We start from the raw sequence: 25,616 nt of genomic DNA on the forward strand, positions 1-25,616 counted from the left end.
GTCCAGGGTACCATGTTCTGGGCTTCATTTGAACTGGAGAGGAGAAGCACCCAGGTATCCTCTGTGCAAGGATTTGGCATCTTAGTTTGCCCGCCTTGCGTTAGGAAGCTCATCCGTCTGTGGGGCAAGGGTCCTCCCTTAGTCCTGGGACAGCTGAGCCGCGGAGGGCAAGACATGTGCCACGAATGGACACCCGAGTCCCTGACCAGCATGTGCACCCAAAGCTTCACGATGTCTGTTGTAAATTAACTGGAGGGCTGTGTCACTGCAGACAGGGAGAGCTGTGTTTCTGAACCACCAAGCCTGCCAGGCAAAGGCTCCCCGTGTGTGCTGGAACCTCCCCTCGGAGTTGGGCGGTGAGCTAACACCTCACGACACCCAGCAGCTGGCTGGGAGGAGCTGGGCTGCCGGGTCCGGCAGGGTGCACACCTCGCTCTCCTGCTCTAGGAGCTAGAAAGGCAGAGCAGTGGAGGCAAAAGAATGTAGGTGGTGAAGTCACACTGAACGAGGTTCAAATCCTGCCTCTGCCATGAACTCTTCATGCAACTTTGGACAAATGACTTCACGTCTCGCACCTCCAGTTTCCTCATTTGTAAAATGAGGTAATAATAGTCCTACCTTATGGGTTGTTGGGAGGCTGGAAAGGGGTATTGGATGCAGAGAAATCAGATAAGAAGGCAAAGAAGAGCACAGCAGTCATTGGGGCCTTTATTATATTCCATGTTGAGCACTGGGCTTGTTTCTGCATCGATGCTTCACCTTAAGGTCAGAGGGTGGTATCCGGTGAGGAAGAGTGGGGTGGGGGGTGAGATTGTGCTTTGCAGTACAGAAATGGCACAGAAAACACAGCATTTTGGAGGGAGAAATTGTTAACAAATCAGAAGAATCAGGGAGAAATGGCCAGCAGGTACCTCAGCAATCCCACGGTCCAACCATCCTTAGACATTTACCGGGGAATGGTGCTCAGAGGTTATGTCTCCTGAGGCAGACAGCCCTGGGCTCAAACCCCAACTCTGTTACTTTCTGACTGTGACTGGGCAAGAGGTTGGATTCTCTAAGCCTCAACTTCCTTGTTTGTAAATAGGAATAATTATAACAGTACCAACCCACAAGGTTGTTGTGAACATTCATTGTTGGCCTCAAGGCCACCATATGTGCCTCCATAATAGTGACCACTCCACACACAGACCAGGTGTGACTGTGAAAGGGGGACCAGGTGATGGGTCTCCTCTGGTGTCCCTCATGATCTGGGTCTCCACTTAGTGGTGTCATATGGAGGTCCGAACAAAGTATTTCTCTGTACACAGCCAACAGACCTGCGGAGATCGAGTTCCATTAAAGGATGTGTACATCAACTCAGAGCCTTCTAGCCTATGTCACTAAAGTCAAATCCATGCAGTCAATTTCCTGTTTCTCTTACAGGGTTAATTTCCCTTGCCTTTGATTGGGCAAAAGTCCGTTTTGAAAACAACCCTTGTAATAGGTGTTTCAAAACACCTGAGCTTCCGTATGAGCCTATTAAATTCTAACAGCTCTGCTGGCAGGTAAAGCACATTTATAGACTTAAAAAAAAAGTAACCATGTTGTTTGCCTTTCAGACTGCTGGGGCAGTTCTGGAGCAACTTTGTGCTTAAGGTCACGGAATTTTGAGGGATGGACTTTGTTTCTCCAATTCACTCTCCTCACATTGCCCTTCTGTGTAGTAGTATAAATTGCAGGATTGTTTATTAGCCTCTAGCTGAAACTGGTCTTGCTAGAAATCCATGGCTCCTCTTCAACCAAATAGATCCACTTTTTACTTGTCAATACCTCAAAGGGATTATGCTACCTCCGGGCTTTTTCTATTCTAACTTTCTCCAAATGTTTGAATGTCCAAAAGCTGCTGTTAAAAAAAAAAAAAAAAATCAGCTCTACAGGGTGGGATTCTGGCACCATGTAAAGCTATTTGATTGTGTAAATAAATATCCCGGGCCTAGAAGATTTGCTGAGGGAGAAAGATCTAGAATAGAAGAGAGGTTGAAGCACGGTCTAGCTTTCTGAGAGACAGAGGAAAAGAAGCAGAGAATCCATTGAGACTTTAAAAAGTACCTGCAGGGAAGTCTAGGTTCGATGGAGGAGGGAAGGAAGGGATACCTGTTGGCTGTCAGTGCTCAGGGTAATCTACAACATTTCGCAGGAAGATCCTCTGGGGTAAAGTATTTGGGAACCAATGCATTCCAGAGCCAGAGGGAGTGGCAGCAATGACGTGAGAAATGGGAAATGTTGGGGCTTAGGGAACTTCATCCTACAAGACTTAAATGGTTTCAGCTCCTACATTGACCTGTGGTTTTGAGATCACGAGGCAGCGAGGAATAGACCGCCTGAACACCAGCTGAAGTTTTCAACGTGGTGCAGTCGTAAAATGATGTCAGGATGTCAGAAAATGTGTTTAGACTGGATTCTGTTTTACTTTGTGGGAATTCAGTTCAAAGAATCAGTAATTTTTTCATATGGCTAATGTCATTGATTTACAAAGAATTCTTCTCCCAGGCAAACATAAAAAGACATAAAACCCCATAATTAAATGCCTGCTCTGGCCACAAAGTCAGACTGTCTTAAGCCATCCCTTTCATGCACATAAAAAGACGCATCTCTCGGCATCCACTGAAAACTTGTGAAGCAGATTTTTCTGCCTTTATCCCTTATTGGAACTCCTGTCAAACCAGGCTCCATCTCAGAAAATAAGCAGCAGTGGAAGAAATTTCGAGTCAGCTTGTTTTGATTTGGAAGTGTCTTCAACCGATTCGTAAAGGAAGCTCATAAACTCTGTTCTTCTTTCACCCAGGTCAGGTGTGTCCAGAAGAAACTAAAGGTGTAACATGGCCAGTACAAGTGAATGGCGAGGTGGAGGGGGGGGAATTGTTTCCAAGCTACAACCATTGTCACTTTCATGTATGTGACTCTGAGAGTTAAAATGTTCCAGCTCTGTGAGATGAGATGGAGCCAGTGTAGCTGCCTGAATGTGCTCTTCTAGGTCATAGAGGGGCAAGCTCTTGGATTTCAGAAAGTGCCGACACTGTATTTTCCCCAGCCCCAGCAAGCTCATTCTTCAGTTATCAAATCTCATTGTGGTAGACTGAATAATGGCCCCCAAAGATAGCTACATTCTAACCCCCAGAACCTGTCAATATTATCGTACATGGAAAAAGAAATTTTGAAGATGTGATTCCACTTAGGACCTTGAGATGGGGAGATTACCCTGGATTGTCTGAGTTGGCCCCAAAAGTACAGTCATCTTTTCAGTATCCCTGAGGGACTGGTTCTAGGACCCATCTTGGATTCCCAAATCCACAGGTGCTCAAGTCCCATAGTTGGCCCTCTGTATCTGTGGTTCCACATCGTGGCTTCAACCAACCTCTTATCGTTAGTACTGTAGTATTTATGGGAGAAAAATGTGTGTATAAGGGGACCCACTCAGTTCAAGTCTGTGTTGTTCAAGGGTCAACAGAAATCACAAGTGTCCTTATAAGAGGGAGGCAGAGACATTTGACTGCCGGAGAGGAGAAGTCAATGTGAAGATGGTGTCAGAGATTGGGGTGATGTGGCCACAAGCAAAGAAATGCTGGCAGCCAAAGGAAGCTGGAAGAGACAGGAACAGATTCTCCCCTGGAGCCTCCAGAAGGCTCTAGCCCTGACCATACCTTCACTTTAGCCCCACAAGTTCCCTTTTAGGCTTCTGGCCCCCAGAACTCTAAGAGAATGAATTTCTGTTGTTTTAAGTCATTAAGTTTGTGGTAGTTTGTTCCAGCAGTAATAGGACACTAATATACTGTTCTTGTCACATTTGCTGAAGAGTGAGGGAACAGGGCTTTCTGGTTCTCATCTGGCTGCTCTTGGCACACGAAGAGCTGCCTGCCTCACGTAGAACACTGGCAGCGTCATCTTAGGGAGATAAACCCACGTGTTCCCAATCTGTACATTCCGGCCATTTCTCAGAGCAGAGCTGTGTTGAGAGGAACAGCAGAACAGAGAGGAGGGTGGCTCTCCCAATAGAATAAATGAGTGTTTGTGCTCTGATCTTCTCATGCTGGCCCAGGTAAAAGGTTAAGTTGTTTAAGCATGTCTTAGAAACAAATCTAATTTTAAAACTAATATTATCTGGGAATTCTTCCAAAATACAAAGCAAAAATGCCCCGAAATGTTTGGGACAGTCTGCCAGTAGGTTTTGGAGTCTCCTGCATTTGAAGATGTTTCATAAACCCTGCTGACTTGTCCAGGGAGGTACTTGATTTTTCCTGGAGTGTCTGAGCTTTGGTGGGTGAGGAGCTGCCATGGGAGTTGCATGGAGCCTCTCTTTTTGTTTTCTTTCAGTCACTTTTTGCTTTTTCTCCAGTTCCACACTCACACCTCAATATCCCATAAAACCTCCTGGCTCCGTGTTTCGTTCACTGCAAGGCTGTGTGCTTAGCTCACTGAATCAACTAATGCGTGTACTTGACTCAAGACTACTTTTCCCTCTTCCCATCCTGGCAAGTCTTTCTCATCAGGTTGACCGTGCGCTTTTAACACCCGCCTCTCAGCGACGGTCTTATCCTTTTGTCTTGACAGGGTCATTGAATTTCAGAGTCAGAAAGGACCTTTATTTAAGCACATCAATTCCAGCTCCAGTGAAATAATTAATTCGGGGCTCAAACAGTCTGGAGAAGGAGTCATGAGGCCCGGGGGCCCACAGCGGTAAGGCTCACCCCAGGCCATGCTGAGACACGTGGCATGTGGGCTACTGTTTGCGAAGCGCTGGCAGGATTGGGAGGTTGATGGAGTGAGTGGAAGCAAGCAGTTGGGACCTTCGTTTCTGGAACAAGTTTTCTCTGACAGACACTCTAGTGTCCCTTTCTCTTTGTTCCTGCAGAGGAAGTGTCCGTCCTGACCTGCCTCCTCTGGCTTATGCTGGGCCCATCTTTGGTTGGGTTTTGCTAAACCTGGGACACATGGGAAAACTGTATGCCCAAAGTACTTGGGCAAAGGCACCTAAATTGCAACAACACTTCACTGAGTTGCTGGGCAGTCTGGGAAAAGAACGAGCGTCAGGCGAACCAGAAAAGTCCATTTAACCAACTTAGAAGATGGACATCTTTGATGACAGCATTAACCTTCTCCAGCCTGGCTGTCATTTCCAGATGACAGCTGCGTGCCTGCATTTCCAAGAAGTCTTTCATCTCTAAGAGAAGAAGGGGAAGCAGGGGTCGCATCTAGTATATTAAAAGCAGAAAGGAAACCTTTAAGCAGTTTGGTACCCTTCGGCCTGTGGACTTTTCCTTCCACTGTGGTGGTGCATATTTTAAAGGCCTGACCTAGGTGGTGTTTTGAAAGGCCAAGTTAAAAAAAAACAAGCTTCGACTTGCCTTTAGAATGTCAGAAACTGCCTGCCCTGGTGATTGGGCAGAGGATAACTTCTTTTGGGAGCTGGGCCCTGAATCATTTAGGATTCTTTTGGTTGCAAGTGACAGAAAGCCAGATTTGTATTTCCTTTATTGCCAAAAAAACCCCCCAAAAACAAAAAAAACAGGTGTGTGTCTCAGGTATCCAAACAGTCTTGTTACAGATGTGCCCTTTAGCACAGGTCAAGACAGGCTCCATCGTGTCATTGAGGGTCTAGTTGGTCACTCTCTCTTCCTTTGTGTGGGCTTGATTTTCATTCATTCTCTCCCTTACTGCTTGCAAGAGCGCTGCCCGCAACTGGAAGATACACACTTGTAGGTTCAAATACAGTCACCGTGAGAAGCTACTTTCCTGACTAATAACAAAAGTTTGGGAACTGGATCCCCTTGGTCCTAATTGGCCTAATGTGTCATCCCTGAGACAATTACTGTGAGGGGGGTGTTGACCCCAGCCCCTCACACGTTAACGTGCATATGAATCATCTGGGAATTTTGTTAAAAGGCAGATGCTGACTCAGAAGGTCTCGGGTGAGAACCTGAGATTCTGAGTTTTTAATAAGCTCCCAGGTGATGCTGAAACTGCTGATCCAAGGACCATACTTGGCGTAGCAAGGATACAGACTAGGCTTGTTGGTTTAATCTGGGTGGTGGTTTCCATTCATGTAGCCTGAGGATAGACTCGTGTTCAACTGAGGACAAGAGCTGAGAGTCCGGTGGGGACTCTCAAAGCAAAATGTAACATTGTTGCTTCATGAAGGATTGATCGGATTCTGATGGCAAAATAACACATTTCCACTCTAAGCTCTCTGGGTTTTTTTGTTAACTGCAACATAAAATTCAGCCACTGATGTTTGGGGATGTCTGAGTCGCGTCTGTGCCTCAGGAGCACCCCTTGAAGCAAAGGAAGAAGTGACCCTTAGATGAAGGACAGAAGATAACCAGTCTCTAAAAATGTGATCATTATGATCATTGCTATTAATTATTAACTGAGGAAGGACTAACACGTGCCTGGCGTGGGTAGAGATTTTGCTTAAGCACCAGCCCAGAGAGACCTGGAAAGGAAACCAAAGGAGAAGCATGAATTATGAATACAGATCCTGCCGTAGGAAGCTGATGGAAGCACGGGCGCCTGCACTGGAGAACGGGTCTCGGGGCTGCAGCCTCCGGAACTGCAAAGTGGGGTTAATTTGCCACACAGGCACCTGCCTTCCGAGGCGTGTACTGCTCGTTAGGGGACCAGCATTCATGCTGCTCGTGACAGAGGATCAATGCAAAGGCAGGAACCACAACTCAGAGAATCTTTGGAGGAACTTACATTTCTATTACATGGGAAGACATGATGCCTAGAGTTTGGGTATTTTAAAAAATGTAATTGCTTTGAATATTATGATAAAGAGGTAGGTGGACCTGGGGTACTATATAATTAGTTGTAAACTCTGATAACGAGAGATGGTATTCTGGAAAGCATTTATTTAGAATGTGGCAGGGCTTCCCTGGTGGCGCAGTGGTTGAGAGTCCGCCTGCTGATGCAGGGGACACGGGTTCGTGCCCCGGTCCGGGAAGATCCCACATGCCGCGGAGCGGCTGGGCCCGTGAGCCATGGCCGCTGAGCCTGGGCGTCCGGAGCCTGTGCTCCGCAACGGGAGAGGCCACAACAGTGAGTGGCCCGCGTACTGCAAAAAAACCCACAAAAAAACCAAACAAACAAACAAAAAGAATGTGGCAGTTAAGGGGATTAGTTGTGTAATTTAGGTATTTGAGTATTACCACGCAGTAAATAATAATAATAACCACAATAGTCCCAGCTTGATGGGGGCCCTGCTGGTTAGAGAATGTTCTAGCTAGGTTACCAGATGGAGAACTGTAATTAGGCTCATTCCCTGGTAATTTAAGAAATGAAGGCAGCATCACTTTTCGCCTCCCATCACCTTTCCCTTCCCTTTATTTCTCAGCATTCTGATGCCTTCTTGCTGTGGCAAGCAATCTCACTCTCTCCTTCCTCCCTCTCCCCCCTCCTCCTACATCCCCATTTTTGTCTCTCCTGGAGCTTAAGCTGTTAGTGTTTTGCTGCTGGGAATCCTGGCATTGTGCAAGGTCTTTACACGTACCTTATCAGGTGAGCCCTGCGCTGTCTCTTAAATCCCTATGGTAGGAAGATGTCAAGACATTAGCTACAGCCGGTGAGGTGTCAGGAGGTTTCTAATGCTGTAGACATGTTTCTGGAGTGATCCTCTTCTCTCCCCAAGCATATCCTGGTTTCCTTAGTAGAAAAGTTAAGTCAGAGTAATTTTTTTCTTATTTGAATTTAGTCAGGCAGGTGGTTCTAGAACCTTCCTTCTACGGGTCCTGAGTGCCTACAGACCCAAGCTCTGGGAGACGACCATTGGCCACCATCCTCAGGCTGCTGCCCTCTGACTTTCTGCAGCAGAGATGCTTCTTGCTTCTGTTTGCGTCTCAGCAATGCCCCCCATCTTTTCTGCTGAAAAGTCTCTTTCTTTATGGATGTTCCTTCCAACTTCCTCCTTCCTCCCCTCATCAGGTATTTTAAAAGGTCTAATTCTTGCCCAGAATTAAATCCAACAGGAGATACACAATCAAACCAATTCCCCGTGCTTAATTAGAGGTGACAGGTTAACGACAGGAAGCACACTCTGGGGTACTAGCGGTAAGTACAACTGGCCTTCAAATTAGGGGAGAGAAATGTGGTCCCAGAGACATGAGAAGAGACATGAGCCCTGCTGTGTGGCCCCCTAGCACCTGACCTTCACTCACCACAGCATTTAACACACTCTCTGACAACTGCTTTTAACGGCAGATTTCCCCTGTTAGACAGTAAAGTCCCCCAGGCCAGCACTGTGTCTGCCCCGTTCACCCGTGCCTTTCCAGAGCCAAGCTCAGTGCCTGGCCCAGGTAAGTGCTCAAACACATGTACTGAATTAGTGTATTAAGCCACCTTTTCAGGGCAGGTGTACAAGGATGAGGAGAGTATGCTCTTCTGCTTTTAGAGTAACAATCCATTAGAATATACCTTGTTGAAAAATAGCTAATTTTAAATCGGTCCAGAATCTAGAAAAGAAAACTAAAAAAAAAAAAAAAAAGTGTGGGATGAGGATGTGGGTGGTGGGAGGGCTCACAGAAATACCGAGACAGGAAAGGACCCTGAAATTCTACATAATTGAAAAGGACATTTCATATTTTTCTCTCAAGTAAATTTCTTATTAAAATACAACAACTCGAGGGCACAAGCCACAAAGATGTCTAGAGTATATACATCTTGATGTATTTTCACAAAGGGAACAAACTTGGGTGACAACCCCCAGATTAAGAAACAACACTGCCAGTACACCAACCCCCCGCCATGTGCACCCCAGACCCTTCCCTACAAAGATGACTCTTATCCTGATGTCCATTCCTATAGTTTTGCCTGCTTTTGAACATTATATAAATGGAATCATACAACACGCTCTCTTTTTTTTTTTTTTTTTTTGTGGTAAGCGGGCCTCTCACTGTTGTGGCCTCTCCCATTGCGGAGCACAGGCTCCAGACATGCAGGCTCAGTGGCCATGGCTCACGGGCCCAGCCTCTCCACGGCATGTGGGATCTTCCCGGACCGGGGCATGAACCCATGTCCCCTGCATCGGCAGGCGGACTCTCAACCACTGCACCACCAGGGAAGCCCCATGCTCTCTTTTATGCTTAGCTGCTTTTCTTTGCTGCTGTTATATATGGCAGCAGTTCATTCCTTTTCATTGCTGTCTAGTTTTCCACTGTATGAATATGCCAGTATTTAACTGTCTGCCTTACTGTTGATGGCCTTTGTTTCTTTCCCATTTTTGCCAGTGCCTTGCATTGGGTACACACTTGTAGGAATACAAATGCAGGATTGCTGGGTACATGCGTTCTCAGCTTTGGTAGATACTGCTCTTTTCTGATTTGTTGTCCTATTTGCACACCCACCAGCATTCAGTGAAAGTTCCCATTTTCCCATTCTCTTGCCAGCAATTTAGTATCGTCATCTTTTTAATTTAGCAGGTGGGTGTGCAGTGGCATCGTTTCTGTGGTTTTGATTTGTGTATTCCTGATGTCTCATGGAGTTGAGCACTTGGTATATGCCTGTTGGCTCTTTGGGTGACCTCCTTCTGACGTGCCTGTTCACGTCTCTGTATGTTATTTCACATATATTTTTGGCATGTAGTGTTTCTTCATTTTCAAGAGACTTTAGACATTATGACATTGGCTTTCTTGCTTAAAAATGTGTCTTTTATAGCACCAGAGCCCTTTCTTCAGATGAAATCTTAGGGGGAAGACTAACATGCAAACTAGGTCAAAGCAGAGACGTTCTCATAGAAGAAAAGGCAACGGAGCTGAGGACCTTTCCCAGCCATCAGCCCTAATATATTCCAGTGAACCTGAAAGCACTGCCTTACGGCAAAGACAGTTTTTTTGTTTTTTGGTTTTTTTTTGCTGTACGCGGGCTTCTCACTGTTGTGGCCTCTCCCGTTCCGGAGCACGGGCTCCGGACGCACAGGCTCAGCGGCCATGGCTCACGGGTCCAGCCGCTCCGCGGCATGTGGGATCTTCCCAGACCGGGGCACGAACCCATGTCCCCCGCATCGGCAGGCAGACTCTCAACCACTGCGCCAACCAGGGAAGCCCGGCAAAGACAGTTTTTAAGAACCAAGATAACAAGTGAGCCAATAAAAGTCCTCATAAATACTTTATGAAATATTTGTTGACACTAAACAATAAAGATAGCAGGAGAAATAAACATATGAAAGGCATTTTCACAACTTGAATGGGTTATGATGGACATTATACTATTAATTTCCATTTACACTCTTTTGCTTAAAGGCGACTTTGCATGGTCTCGTCTCCCCACATTTACAAGATGCTTTCAATTTTATTTTGATTCACTGTCGAACATGTGCACACCAAGAGACAATGCGTATGTGTATGTGTGTGTGCACGCATGGGTACCTACACTTTCCTTTCTTCCAAATACTCAATGCCCTTCTGATTTTATAACTTAGATTTGGTTATTCTCATGTCCCAAATCCAGCCTTGGTCTTGTAGACACAAAAGGTGCTTGGATTTTTCAGATGGAAAAATTTTGCAGCAAGTTTTACTTAACACAGCTGGGTAGGCATTTTTGGTTTCCAATGCCAGAGCTCAGCTCTCATCACATGGAAGAACATTTTAGCAGAGTCCCGATTACCTCCGCCTCTCCGCCATGCCGCACCAGACCCGAGAGGGCAACGCAGAGGCTCCACCCTCCTCCTGTGCTGCTCTCCCTTTATCTCACCCAGAGCTTCGTGCCCAAACTTCTATTCCTTTGCTGCCATCTGTTCTACCTCCCTTTTCTTTTTTCCCAATCCCCAGTTTCCTTTTTAAAAATTATCCCCAACAGGAGGGATTTGCAATCTGTAGATATAAAAATCTAAAAGAAATATGGAAATAAATTTGCATATAATGGAATTTGGCAAAGTGAAAGAGCTCAAAGGTAGGAAGGGATTATTGCCATCTTTTCAAAAGTGAGCTCTCAGTGCTGGTACCTGGAATGATTTTAGGTAATTCTCTCGATGAAAGGTTCTTCAAAAATTTGAGTCCTTATATATTTACTTTAAAGGTATTATACTTCTTCTGTTTGTGCTAAGATAGCATACTTGTTTTCAGCTGGATAAAAGGTTCTTTTAAATATTTAAGTTTAAAAACTGACTACGTTTCTCTGACAAAACTTGTGAATTAGTGACATTTGGGAAATATTGGATGGGTCATGCTCAATAAATCAAAAGGGTAATTTTATTATAGGACTGCCTTCTCCCATCAGATCTAGATAAGCAGAAGTGAGTACACAGTATATCACATTCGGCTCCTTCACTGTAATAATGAGTGTTAGGATTAAAAAGCAATATAAAACCGTCTGTAACAATGGTTTTCAAGGTATAGTGCATGCATCCCTGGGGGTTGCCAAGTCACTTTGAATGTGTTCATGATGTCAGAACTATTTCCATAATAATACTAAGATGTTATTTGCTCTTTTCAATATATTGACATTTGCACTGTTGATGCAAAAGCAATGGTAGGTAAAATGCTGGTGTCTTCAGACAGTTCCAGGCAGTGGCCCCAGACTGCACTGGTGGTGGTTGTATACTTCCCCACACTGGCCGAGGAAAGAAAAGCCAGTGTCGCTCAAAAGTAACCTTAATAAAGCAGTAAAACTTATTACTTGTATTAAATCTCACCACTTTACATCTTTGTACTATTCTATGTGACAAAACAGAAAGTATGAATCAAGCATTCTGCTGTGTATCAAGTACAATGGTTGTCTCAAGGAAAAGCTCTCATTTTCAGTTGAACTAGCCCATTTTTTTCATGGAACACGATTTTGATTTGAAAGAACAACTGACAGACGAACTATGACTATTTAGACTTGGGTATTAGGCAGATATTTTCTCAAAAGTGAATGAAATGGGCCCGTTACTTCAAGGAAAATAACTGACGGTGTTTATAGCCAATTATAAAATTTGGTGAAATTTAGAATTCTGGAAAACTCGTATTCTTCACCATGAAGCAACTTGTCTGCTCTCCAATACCTGAAGACTCATGAGATTGGTCGTGATATTTACAATTGTGATTTTTTGATATTTTGTATCAAAATGTGCCAACACTTGGGAGGTCTGTGTAGCTCAGTGAATACGATATATTTTTTTCAAATGGCCAGTGCATGATAAATCATGTATTGATAAAAAATCCATTTTAAGTGTAAGATTTTAATGGATATTAATGTAGCGGAATGTGAAAAGAAGTCATTGATAGAGTTTCAGATTTCACATTCTATAATCTTTAAGAAACTATCATTGACAAGTTTTGGTTTAGTATTAAAAAAAATCTACAATTACATAAATACTCCTTTTCACACTGACATGTCTATATGACTATATGAGGCCAGATTTTCTTCATATACTTACACCAAAACAACATATTTGTAAAGTATGAGTACAGGGGCAGATAAGAGAATCCAACTGTCTTCTACTAAGCCAGACATTAAAGAGATTTCTAAAAATGTAAAACATTGTCACTCTTTATATTTTTTTGTTTTAGAAAAACAGAGTATTTTTACTTTTCATAAAAATATTTATTAGCATATAATGGGCTTATTATTTTTAAAAGAATAAACATATTTTAAAATTCTCAGTTTTCATTTCTAACACAGTACATTATGAATAGATATAACCTAAATAAACAAAAGCTCTTTGGGGCCTTGATAATTTTTAAGAGTGTAAAGGAGTCTGAGTATAAGAACCAGTGTTCTACAAGATAGGGTTCTTGTCCTGTGTGATCAAAACACTCCACTGCTCATCAAGTGACCTTGGACTAAAGCGTGTGTGTGTGGGTGTGTGAGTGTGTGTGATGGGGATGGGTGACAACATAGATTATTTGCATCATAAAAATTTAAGAAAAGGGGGTATAACGACTGTTGTGAAAGGGGGGCTGAGTCCAGCATGTTTCAGAGAGATGATTTCTAGTGACTCTGTGAAAATGTAGAAGACTCTGGGTAAAACTGATGGTTGAGACAGAAATAAAGAGAGAATACAAATGTTGATTCAGGAAAAAAAAAATATGCTGAAAGATGTGGATTATCTTCCTTGCCACAGTATACTATGGCAGGAGTCTCTAAGATGGCCTCCAACGATCCCCACCTCCTGACTGTCACATCATTGTGTAACCTCCTCCTCTTGAGGATGAGCTGGACCTAGCAACTTGCCTCTAATCAATAGAATACAGCACAAGACATGGGATGTCACTAGTGAGATTAGATCACAAAAGACTGTGACATCTGTCTTGCTCGCCCTCTGTTATTCTCTTCATCTGGTTCTGAGGGAAGCCAGCTGCCACGTTGTGAGCTGCCCCTGTGGGAAGGAATTGGTAGGTCCCCAGCTTACAAACCATGAGAAACTCAATCCTGTCAGCAATCATGAGTGAGCTTAGAAGTGTATTTTCCTTTTTCAGGGTCTTCAGATCCCAGACTGACACCTTGACTGCTGCGTTGTGAGGGGGCAGAGGGACCCAGCTAAGCTACATCTGGATTTCTGACCCACAGAAACTGCGAGATAGTAAGTGCTTGTTGTTTTAAGCTGTTAAATTATGGGGTAATTTGTTACACAGCAATTGATAACACATGTATATGTGCATATTCATGTAAAACTTGAATATAATTTCAAGAGACTTTGAGAAATCCCTGGAAGCCCATTGATGGATAGTGTATGGACCTTGTTAAGAACTCCTGCTTTAGGGAGACGGTAAAGAAAAGACAGCAAAGGAAGAAAGAAAATAAGAACAGCAGAGTAAGTAGTGGAAGGGAGAATCTAGAGAGTATAATTAGACACAGTTATATCAGGGAAGTGAAGCAAGAACCCAATGGCTTAATGGGAAGAAAGTTTCACTAAAACTTTCCAGGGGGACAGATCCCCAAGGATAGCAGCTAAATTGGTGAGAAACACTCCATTGTGAAATAAAATTGGCTGGATATGTAACCAAAAGAAGAAAAGACCAATGTTCTGTATTTAGGTGCACGGGAAGAAAGTTTTCAACCCAGCCTGGTAGGTTGGAGAAGTGTTGAGTAACAGCTGAGGATCCTAAAAGTGGGGTCTGTGGACTAAAAAATGTACGTGTTGTAGAAAGGACGCTGTTACCAAAGGTCTTATAACGGCCAGTGTAACTTGGAAGTTTAGAGGTCGAGCTGGCCTCAGGCCCACCTGGCTCCACGTATTTAGATGATGTCATCCTGTCTCTCTACTGATCTTTTGGGTTGACCTTCAAATGGCCAAGGGTTAGTTGTGGGGTGGGTAAGTCTGCAGAGAGAGCTCCAGGCTTTCGAAGCTGCAGTGAATGGCACTCAAAGAACAAGATTTTCTTCTCTCAGTGTCCACATGTAAAATCTAGGGAAGGTCTCTGCTGGTTGTGCTGGCGAAGCCATTATCTCCCAGATACCCCGGCACTATATGGAGTGGCGGAAGAATAATTACCTACAGGAAAAGGGGGTGCTCTTGTCAGAAAATGAGAAACAATGTGGGGCAGATAATATGACATATGTCTACCATAGTGAGTGACAATAACCAGAGGCTGGGAAGATTGTTTAATATTTAAAGTTATGCCAACATAATATGATAACTTGAGACTCAGCGCAGCTGTGCAGTGTTTGTGTCTCAGAAGCCCCTCATTACAGGAAATTTGGGTTGTGTATTTGAACTGACTTGGAATGATGGAGTCTAATGAATAGAGTTCTGGCAGGGGTGGCCCTGGAGAAGGGGTTTGGGGATGAAACCATGAATTCAGAGGCTCAGAATTTTAAGGAAAAATTCAGCCCTTTCTCCTTGTGCATCAGCATCTGCTGTTTTTCTTCTAGAACACAAAGTGGCTTGCAGAGCCCATATCCATTTGAATAAAGACTGAACAACCACTGTAGCAAAGGCTTAGCTGCCAGATGCTCTGCGTGTGACTCGGTCGAATTTCTATCACCCTCTACAGTCCCTGGGCGAGGCCTTCGCTCATCTGGAGACTCCCAATGTTTTTGGAATTAAGAATTTGATTCCAAGTGGTAGAGATTTAATTCCTAAACACAGAGGAAGAGATGATGCCAACTATTCAATCTAGATTTTCTTTGGTTATAAATAAAGACTTATGATTGACTAAATTAAGAATCATTGTTAAAAAAAAAAAAAGGCAGTTCATCTGAGACCAACAGTAATGTAGAACTTGGCAGGAGAGATCTCTTTGGTGGGCCATCTTTTTTCCCAATTTTCCTGCAGAAAGTGTCACAGTGAGATTTGGTGGGATATGAGAAAATGCTAAATAATATGTTAAATAGTCAACATATGATAAAGTAACACATTCCTAGCTTCTATAGAGTTTTTCAAATTTTAATTGCCACCATCACAACATGTGGCCAATATAAATGTTAGGAGTCAACTTAAAAAATTACATCACACTGAATTTGCTTACTTTAAGAAATGAAAATATGATTTTTAATTAGGAAGACATGCTCTCGGTTATATTCTATGCCCCTGTTCTAAGGCCGGTCCCTTCAGTAAGTGTCTGACATTCTACTCCTGGCCCTGCTTATGAGTGCACTGCCTCTCCCTTGATGGCTAAGACACATTGTAGGTACCCTTTATCCTCCCAACACTTGAATTCATTGGAAGCCCATGGTGTATCCCTGATCCAAACTCCAGGCATTGAACTGTGGTATTTCCCACTTGATGTATTTATCTTAAGAATGACATCAGATATTAACAATGTCCCTCATCTAAGCTTTGCCCTTTCTCCAGTATCTGTGCACCATACTCTACTCTTGTGTGTTCACTAACCATCTGCCCACACTCATATTTTATAGCTCATAAAATCAATAGTTTGGATACCTATCGTATTTGCATTGTATGCCCTGCCTGACATTTTCCATGCATGACTATCCCCAAAATTACAAGAGAAAGGGGCCAGAGAAGTAAAAGAGAGTCTTTTGGTTTGGTTTTGTGTTTTAATAACCACACTTTTCAATACTGGAAATTGCAGGAGGGGTTTGCTCTGGCTCTCCTGGAAGCTTTCCCCTGATTTCTGGAAATGACTGCCTTGGAGATGCTGTCCACTATTGACTTTTGGGAAGGAGGATAAAGAAACATTTACATTGTCCCCCAAATATTTTTTGGTGGCTTTTCTGGCAGTTAATTTTGGCTCAGTAATGATTTATTAAGTCAAATATGCGCCACCGTAGTGCCAGGCACTGAAGATACAGATGCAGTTCTTACTTTCCAGAACATTATGTCCCATAGAACCAGCATTAAGGGAAGAGGCCATGGGAACTAGCACTTATTGAGAGTCTAACTCCAGGAAGACTTGTCTCAAGCCCTCACGTGTATCGCTTCAGATCCACCTTCAGAACCACACTATGACCTTGGACATTACTGTCCTCGGGAAGCTCAGGGACATTAAATAATTGTCCAGGCCACACAACTAATGTGTTGTGAATTAGGATTCAAGCAAGATTTGATTCCATGCTTATTTTTACTGTTTTATATTGTTTCTTCCTCCAGTGCTGTTCAGTTTGCCCTATAATTACATTCTAGGAATTTCATTTCCATCTCACTACTTAAGTCTAAAACTGACAATGTTAAGAATGGTTGGAAAAACATGCTCTCTTAGAGCATAAAAAGTGTTCAATTCTTATAGGTTGTGAATTTCAAATCTCAAGTAAACCTTTTGGGACTTGGGTTTATTTAAAGCTGACTTTCTATTTCTAAAATAATAATAATAATATAATGATAGCATGCACACATGTGGCTTTTTAGCAAAATGTCTTTTTTTTTTTTTTTGCGGTACGCGGGCCTCTCACTGTTGTAGCCTCTCCCGTTGTGGAGCACAGGCTCTGGATGCGCAGGCTCAGTGGCCATGGCTCACGGGCCTAGCCGCTCCGCGGCATGTGGGATCTTCCCGGACCGGGGCACGAACCCGCGTCCCCTGCATCGGCAGGTGGACTCTCAACCACTGCGCCACCAGGGAAGCCCCAGCAAAATGTCTTTTTAAAGGAGATTGTGATAAGTTTGAAAGAGCTTGTTGGCAATAAGAAGCTTTTTGCAAGGTAACATTTGGAAGCATTAAAGGGTCAGGAATTAAGGGGCTTCCCTGGTGGCGCAGTGGTTGAGAGTCCGCCTGCCGATGCAGGGGACGCGGGCTCGTGCCCCGGTCCGGGAAGATCCCACATGCCACGGAGCGGCTAGGCCCGTGAGCCATGGCCGCTGAGCCTGCGCATCCAGAGCCTGTGCTCCGCAACGGAAGAGGCCACAACAGTGAGAGGCCCGCGTACCGCAAAAAAAAAAAAAAAAAAATGTCAGGAATTAAGGGCATAGTTGCTGGAAATATTTTTAATATTTTCCACAAATCTTAAATCACATCTGGATTTGCGCAGCATTGTCAGCAGAATCTTTATTCAAGCCTGGTTTATCCCGTAAGATTTTGTCAAATTAAAGGGCTCGATCGCATGCCTTAGAATTAGCATTATAGAAACTATTCCTAAATTGAGGTAGACAAGCTGATCTAGTACAGTATTTCAAAGAGTTCATATAAAGCACTGTTTGATTTGAATACGGATTAATCAGCAATTTGTGTTACTAGACACAAACCTAACATTCATTATTTAAACACACAGGAATTATTGTATGAGTACAAGTACGTAGCATGATGGCAATTGGGCTATTTCATGAATAATCTATTAGTTAGCAAGCATTTAGTTTTATTTATCATTCAGGCCTAGGAGTATTGGTCTGCCTCTCTGGGTCTAGCCTGCACCTGGCATACATCCTTAACTGCCATGGAGTCAATGAGAAGTGTGTCCAGGCTGCAGGATGGAGCCTGTGTTTGTGTAAGAAGGATCCTGATGACGTCACGTCCGCCTCACTCTCCAGGAGACTCAGGAACCCGTGAAATAGCACAGCCTCCCAGCCTAGTTCATGCCGACCTTCTGCAAGGCTTTCTGTCTCTGGCTCTGATTTCAAGGTGAACAGGTTGGAGAATTCAAGGGGAGACGATAGATTTTTTTTCTTTTTTTTTTTTGCTTCTCACATTTGTTGATTAGCCCCATACGTGGTATCTGATTAATGTCTGAGAGCTCTAATTAGCAATGGCTAATTGGGTTCACATATGCCAGGCTATTGATTCCTGCCTCCAGAAAACTACTCTAATTGTGCTCCTTATCGTTAGTGGATGGTTGGTGTATTGAAATGATACTGTATATTGGGAAGGCTACTCCACTATGACAGCTATGGGATGGGGCAGGTGGGGAAATGGAGGTGAGTCTAGAAACTGCTGTCCGACGGTGTTAGGAAAAACATCATGGTTTATCTCTCTGATAGTGTTTGGAAAAACCGTAGATATTCAGGATGAAATTTCCTTTTTAACTTTTCCAAAAGGGGAAAACTGGCATAAGACTCAAATGTGTTGTTTGGACCACAGAGGGGAGGAGGAAAAGCAAAGACTTTGCTGGCATCTCTTGGTTTGTGGAACAGTTGTCTGTTGATCTGTGCCTGCCTTCCTGCCACTCTCGAAATGACAGCGTTTGTACTACAGTTATTAAGGTACCTCCACTGCTCCCTTTGCTGGATCCCTAGTTTTCAGGGATTGTAATGAAAAACATACTTCTCCCCAAAGGAAACAATATTAATAAAATTGGCATGGCACTAAAAATGTACACAAAAATCATAGCTCAACTTACATGGGTTTTATTCTCTTCCGTAAAAATTGCAAACTCCTATTTTTCAGTGGCACTTTTAAATCAAGAGCTTCATCTAATAAAGATGGTCTCCTTTGTTTCTGTAAACATAGTACCGGTCTATTTTTCCTGAAAATATTGAAATCTAAAATCTGATCATTTGGAAATTTTCTCTGGAAAAGCCCAAAGGGGCCATAACTCAAGCCACAGGAGAATAATCCTTTGATCTCTATGTCTGCTTGGTGCCACACTGGAGCAAGCATCACCCACAGCTACCTTTGTGTCATCCTTCTTACTAGCATCTATTCCTGTGAGAGCACTTATCACACTGTATTGCAATTGTTTGTTTACCTGTCTGTCTTTCCATCTAGGCTGAAAAGTCCTGGGGGGCAGAGGCTCTGTCTGATTCATTGGTGCAAAAACTGAATGTCTTAAGTGATTGTCACCAAGTGGTGGGGTCACCTTTCCGTTAATACTGTAGATTACAGTGAATCAGAGTTCTGTCTTATTGGTGGCAGCCTTGCCCCACCTTCTGATGTTCCTGGTCTCTCCAGTGTTTTCAGAGCATCTCATGGTGTCCCACGCTCATGGCACTCAGTTGAGATGAGGCTGTGGTGCTGCCTCTGTCTGCCCTTCATCAAGATCTTCACTGAGTTCTGGCTGTCGTCTCCCAACAGGCCAGGACCATTCATCCCCCTTGGGACAGTGCTGTTACCACTATTCTAGCTTGGGGGGCGGTGCGGCGGCGAGGCTTTCCTTCCCCTAAATGGAGGATATTGTGGCAGAAGTGAGTGGGAGAGTGGTATGAAGTGGAAGTTAATTTGGAGAGTCAGGTGGGACTAGATCATGGAGAGGCTTGTAGACATGGAAAGGAGTTTGCTGTTTAGAGCAAACGCAGAGGGAGATGTTACTAAAAGAGGGTCATAACCTGATACATTTTATTTAAAAGATAACTCTGACTGCTGAAAAGACTAGTGGAATAGTTCAGCAGTGTGTCAGGTGGAGCCACTGGTAGGGGACTATTGCAATAGACTGGTACCGTGGAGGTGGAAGTACAGATGGAGAGGGGTAGGTGTGTACTGGAGATAAAAACGGATGCAACTTTCTGATCAGTTATGGATGCAGGAGAAAAGAGAAGAATTCAATTTAACTCCCAGTTTTAATTGAGCTAATGAGTGGTAAAGGCATCATTTCCTTAGAAGGGGGATACTGGTGAAGGAATAGGTTTGGGGCCAAATCAATGGTTTTTTTAGACCTCCAATTTGAGGTGCCTATTAGGTATCCAAGTGACCATGTTGGGAAGGCAGTGGATATGTAAGTTTTGAGTTTAAGGAAAAGGTAAGGGTTAGAGATATAAATTTAGGAGACATCAAAATACAGATGGTAGTTAAAGCCCCCATACTGGATGAGATTGCCGAGGGAGAGAGTGCAGCTATGGAAAAAAGAAAGGTCTGCAACCAAGTCCTGATGTATTTGAACTTGGGTGGAGGATGAGGGCCAGAAAAGAAGTTTGCAGAAGACCGTCCAGTGACGTGGGAGGAGAACCAAAAAAGAGTGGTATTTTAGAAGTCAAGAGAGGAGGGAGCATCAAGAGAGAGGAAGTTCTCAAGTGGAATATGGGAAACTTGAATAAGAAGACAGAGAGCTGTACATTGTTCTCCTCTTCAGCCTGGCTTGGGGCTCCTTCCCAAGCTGTTGTTATATATTCTAAGGCAGCTGGAATACACCCAATGGGGCTGGCACATTGGAACACTGTATTCTAACACTGATGGATTTCCCAAGGTGTTTTATCTGGTCTTAAATAACACAGTGTGCAGGACACTCACATCCTAGTACAGCCTGAACCACAAAGAGCCCTTTTCACAGTCCTCCTTCTTTTATACTAAAGTTAGGATCATGCCTGAACATCCTTCTCTCCTCAAGAGAAACAAAGATTCACTGGCACAGGATACACCAGCTCCATATAGAGAAAAGGCATATTCTTGCCATTCAGTCTCTAAAAGAAAAAATGAAAAGAACGACCACAAAAGAAAAAAATCAACAAAAGCTTTGGCTGAACCAGAGGTAAAAATTTACAATTAGAGAAGGCTTTTGTTCTCATTCTAAAACATGGTATTACTGTCATTTCACAGCTTTAGTGCTGAATAATGGATGGGTGTTTGCTTTGCATTTGGGTAATTAAGGAGTCCACCCAGGTTGTTTATTCCAAACATGGGAACAATCAGACCCAAAGGTGACTGAATTTAGGTCTCTAACTCTTTTGCTGACTTTCAAAATGACAGTCTTTGCAGCTTCAAGCCAAGTTATTTCCTGAAGGCCTAAGACAGCGCCTGGAGTTTATTATGTGAGCAGTTGCTATTTGTCGCATGAATGAATGAATGAGGAGGCCAAGTGATAAAGTGGGAAAAACACTTGATTTAATTAGAAGGTCTGGATTCTTGAGAAGGTCATTTATACTCTGTGCACCTGAACTTTCTCCAGTGTGCCACCTTAAAACCCAGGAGTTTTAAAGTGATGTTTTGAAAAAGCACAGTTCAACAGGCAAATGCAATTAAAACAAATTCTATTAATTTCTCACATTTCTCAAATGAAGTTAAAGGAGCTCCAAATACACTGTCCATAAAATACATTAAAATATCCCTCCCCCCTCACACCCCACAGCTGCTCCAGTGTCTCTCTCTCTCTCCTTAACATCTTCCTCTCCAAGAACCTCTCTTCCATCCTCCTAATTGTAGCTGCTGAGGCTTTCTTTCACCCCCACATGCCTACCCCCAGCACTGCAACATCTGCCTCTTTTCAGATGCTACATCTTTAGGAGGGGAAAGGAAAGGAGAAATTGAGCTTAGACATAGAGGATTACCTTTGGTGGTCTGGAAGAGGAGGTACGTCCTAGAGGATTCTCACATTAATAGTTTTTGCACCATTACGTGTGCAAAATGAGAAAATAATGCCTGCTCTCTTGGGTTGTCGAGATTAAATGAGAGAAGTATATGCAACTATAAACTCCCTGCAGGTATGTGGCGTCCTGATCATCTATGACGCATAAGCATATTTAGTATCCTAAATGCAACTTCTTTGATCTTATTCTCACAAAAGGTAAGGTTTATCTTTATAATAAACACGTTTATGCTTTCCCTTTAAAAAACAAGTCCCTAGACAAATAAAAAGCAAATTGATGCCCTTTTAAAAGCAGCCAATACAAGAAACATCTAGAAGTAGCCTTGGGTGCACTGTTAAGAAGTTTTTTAGCATCAGCCTCGTACATAGCACGGTTTAGAGGAGTGAATATCTGTGCTTTTACCATGCATTTAAAAATGATTTTAGTCATCATGTGAATGTGTTGCGTATACACAGTACCTTCAATGAGCTAGTGGTTTAAACGGACCAGATTCAAGAACTGTTTCTTAAGTAGAACGTCAATGATAAAAATCTGGAAATGATATTTTTTTCTATTCTAAGTGACATTCGTGTTTGTTTGTTTTTAAATCACTATTTCTTGAGTATTGTTGATTCTCGTAATAGAATAGAAAATCTGATCAATTTCATATTATTTCTCTATTTTTGCACAATAAATTCCTCTAAAACTTCGTGGGTTAAAGCTACACTTTCTGCAGGTCAGGTATATGAAAGTGGATAAGCTGATGGTTCTGGCTTGGAGTCTCTTATGGGGTTGCTGTCACACTGCCAGCCGGGGTTTCTATCATCTGAAGGCTTGACTGGGGCTGAAGGGTCCACTGACTCTCCTAATGGCTGTTAGCAGGAGGCCACAGTTTCTCACCATGTGGACCTCTCCATGGACGGCTTCCGTGTCCTCATGACATGGCAGCTGGTTTCTCCCAGGGGGAGTGATCAGAGAGAAAGGAGAAAGCCACACTGCCTTTCATGTCATAATCTTGGAGGCCATACACTGTCACTTCTTCCACATTCTACTGATGAAAAGTCAGTTGCTAAGTACAGCTTACACTTAAGGGAAGGAGAATTACGCTCCACGTTTTGAAGTGGGGCATATGAAAGAAATCTGTGGACATGTTGTAAAACCAACACAAATCCTTTGGCATAAACTGCATTTTTATTGTTCGTATTCCAAACAAAATATAAGTTTTTCACAATAGGGTTAGCTACTTACATTATTGGATTCTCACAACACAGTACATAAATCTCTTTATTGGTTATAGAGAAATTGAGTTCAGAGGCATAAGTAGCTTCTTCCAGGTATAGAAAAGTTCAGTGTCCAAATCTAGATTTGGATCCAGATTTTCAGATATATAATTCCATATGCGGTCAGATCACATCTAAATAATGATAGCAAAAACAGGGCTCTTTTGCTATCCTGTAATTTACTTTTCCAACTTTTGGCTACTTACATGATCTCAAACATCTGGATTTAAATTGGAAACATTTCATCAAAAATCCAGATGTTTCCAAATATAGTAAAAAAAATCACAAAAACCACCTACCTACACCCCTTGGTGAATGAGTAATTCTGTGTGTTAAGTGGCTATCTTATTAAAGATTTAACTCCCTTCCCCAATGTATATTATTCAATGTGAAAAGTTTCTAATGTAATCAAATGTTAATTTGGAAGTTTGGACTGAGGCAAAAGATATCATAGATATCGGAGAGCAAAGCAAGGTGTGTGACAGGGCACTGAGATACAGATGTGGAAAGAACATGTCTGGAAACTTATTCACAACTTCTATGCCTGTCTTCCAGAATCCCCTCACCCAGGCTGTGGTTAAGTTCCTACTGATCTTATAAGGGGGATTTTAGAATAAGGCAACCAGTGCGTCCAAATCATGGAAGAGCTTCCGTGGGACCACTTAGGGTTGATAAGCATCTTCTGCAGGCAGAAAGCACAAGGAACTGGTACCTGTCTCCTGCCTCTAAGACTTTACCTAAGAAACTGGTACCTGTCTCCTGACTCTAAGACTTTACCTAAGAAACTGGTACCTGTCTCCTGCCTCTAAGACTTTGCCTAAGAAACTGGTACCTGTCTCCTGACTCTAAGACTTTACCTAAGAAACTGGAACCTGTCTCCTGACTCTAAGACTTTGCCTAAGAAACTGGTACCTGTCTCCTAACTCTAAGACTTTGCCTAAGAAACTGGTGCCTGTCTCCTGACTCTAAGACTTTGCCTAAGAAACTGGTACCTGTCTCCTGACTCTAACACTTTACCTAAGAAAACCAGAAAAGTCATGGAGATTTCCTGAAGTTTCATCCAGGAACAGTGAAATCATTATCCCATAGAACCGGTTTAAAGGAATAGTGGAAAATAAAAACAAAGAAGCTTTTATGATTAACCACCCCTCATGCATCCTCTGTGTTTAACATAAGGCTCCATTAAAGTATGCCACAGATATTTCCACCTTTTAAATAACACATGGTGAGTTACTAAGAAAGGGTTTAGTTTCAGCGTTATCTTGATTAATGCGATAATGAAAGAAACTTGGACTTGTACACTACAGCGTCTTCAAAGAAATCAATACGACGCCTCCAAGGTTTATGGAGACGTATGGGGATATTTACCCCAAACTCGTAGTTTTTGTAAGTTTGTTTCCAAATTTCCTGCCACCTCATTTTGGTTGCTCTATTGTCCATTGTCACTTCTCACTGTTTTCTGTATGCTTCTCTGTCTAATCCCTGCTCTTCTAAGTGATGGTTGGTGGTGCTCGCCAAAGTTCTACACAGAGAAAGTTGATGGAGAACTGACTTATGGATAAAGGAGTTCTGATTCAACTTACACATTAGCTAAACAGCAAAGGCATGTACACATTAGGTATTCACTCATACAAGTATTTGTTGAATAAATTTGCCTTTGTTTTCAGTAGGATTTTTCTCTACATATTTTTCATTAATTAATTGATTCAGCAAGTGTATATATTGAGTGCCTGCTATGTGCCAGGTGCTAAGCTTGTATCATTCAGTGCGGGCATGGATTGAGTTATTTAGTCAATTGTTTCTATTCAAGTTCCTATATTCAGTGCTAAATGTTGTGCTCTGTAACTTGGACCAAGAAACGGATTATCCATGTCTTTTCAGAATGGCAAATCTCGTAGGTCACTTAGATGAAGAAGCAATGGATTTAGCAGGTAGGAGATGAATTCTAATCCCACAAATGGCAGAGAATTTACTGTGTGGTCTGTTAGTATAAAACCAAACACTTTAATATGATGTTTTAATCCTCCTGATTGCTTTAATAACTGTCTTTATATTGTACTTTCACAACAACCTTCTAAGTTAAGACAACTAGTCTGAACTCTGTCAGACGTGAGGTTAAAGGCCCTCATGACCCATAGCTAGTGCCTGAGTCAGGGCTGGAGCCCATTTTCATTTTTTGAAATCAAGTCTTTTCAGTCTTAACTCAGGGCTCTAGGGTCCATTTCTTTGTGGTTTAATTTCTCCTTATGTAGAATTAGGCTGATTTTGATGCAGTGCAGATTAAGTATTTGGGGATGTGACTGGACATCCTTGTAGAAAAATGGTTTACCCAGAGCTTGAAAGGTGTCATCAATGCGTCTGTTTTGGAGTCTGTATATTTCTGACCTTCTGCTTTGCTTAATAAGTGAGTTGAGATACCAGAAATGGAATTGGAGTTCAAGAGTGGTTTTCATGTATTGAGCCCTTGACATAAGGTCCCCAGCAGGAAACCTCTGCCCTTTAAATGCCAAGAAGCTGAGGGAAAGGCTAGATGCTTTGGGATGAGTTAGTCCTCACCACTGGGTCCCTGTAGATGCCTCTGCTGAGGCCACAGGGAAGGACTGACACTGGTGAAGGCCAAGGGTGTCCTAACTGCCATAGCAGTAGATGCCTCAACTTCCACGGCAGAGTGAGGCCACAGGGAAAAAAGAATTTGCTAAATAAACGGTAGTCCATCCAGACAATGGAATTATCCAGTGCTAAAAAGAAATGAGCTATCAAGCCACGAAAAGACATGAAGGAAA

The 25,616-nt window shown here is 42.9% G+C and overlaps 1 long non-coding RNA gene across 8 annotated transcripts in view; it reads left to right on the top strand.

The window, feature by feature from the left end:
• LOC105748168 (uncharacterized) overlaps window positions 1-25,616 on the top strand; it is a 629,731-nt gene that overhangs the window by 410,258 nt on the left and 193,857 nt on the right. For all 8 annotated transcript variants that reach the window (XR_007479896.1, XR_007479891.1, XR_007479895.1 and 5 more), the window contains one exon: window positions 13,428-13,531. This is a non-coding gene — a long non-coding RNA (uncharacterized LOC105748168). The remainder of the gene's footprint in view (window positions 1-13,427; window positions 13,532-25,616) is intronic.

Source organism: Orcinus orca, chromosome 10 (genome assembly GCF_937001465.1).
Source record: "Orcinus orca chromosome 10, mOrcOrc1.1, whole genome shotgun sequence".
Taxonomy (NCBI): Eukaryota; Metazoa; Chordata; class Mammalia; order Artiodactyla; family Delphinidae; genus Orcinus; species Orcinus orca.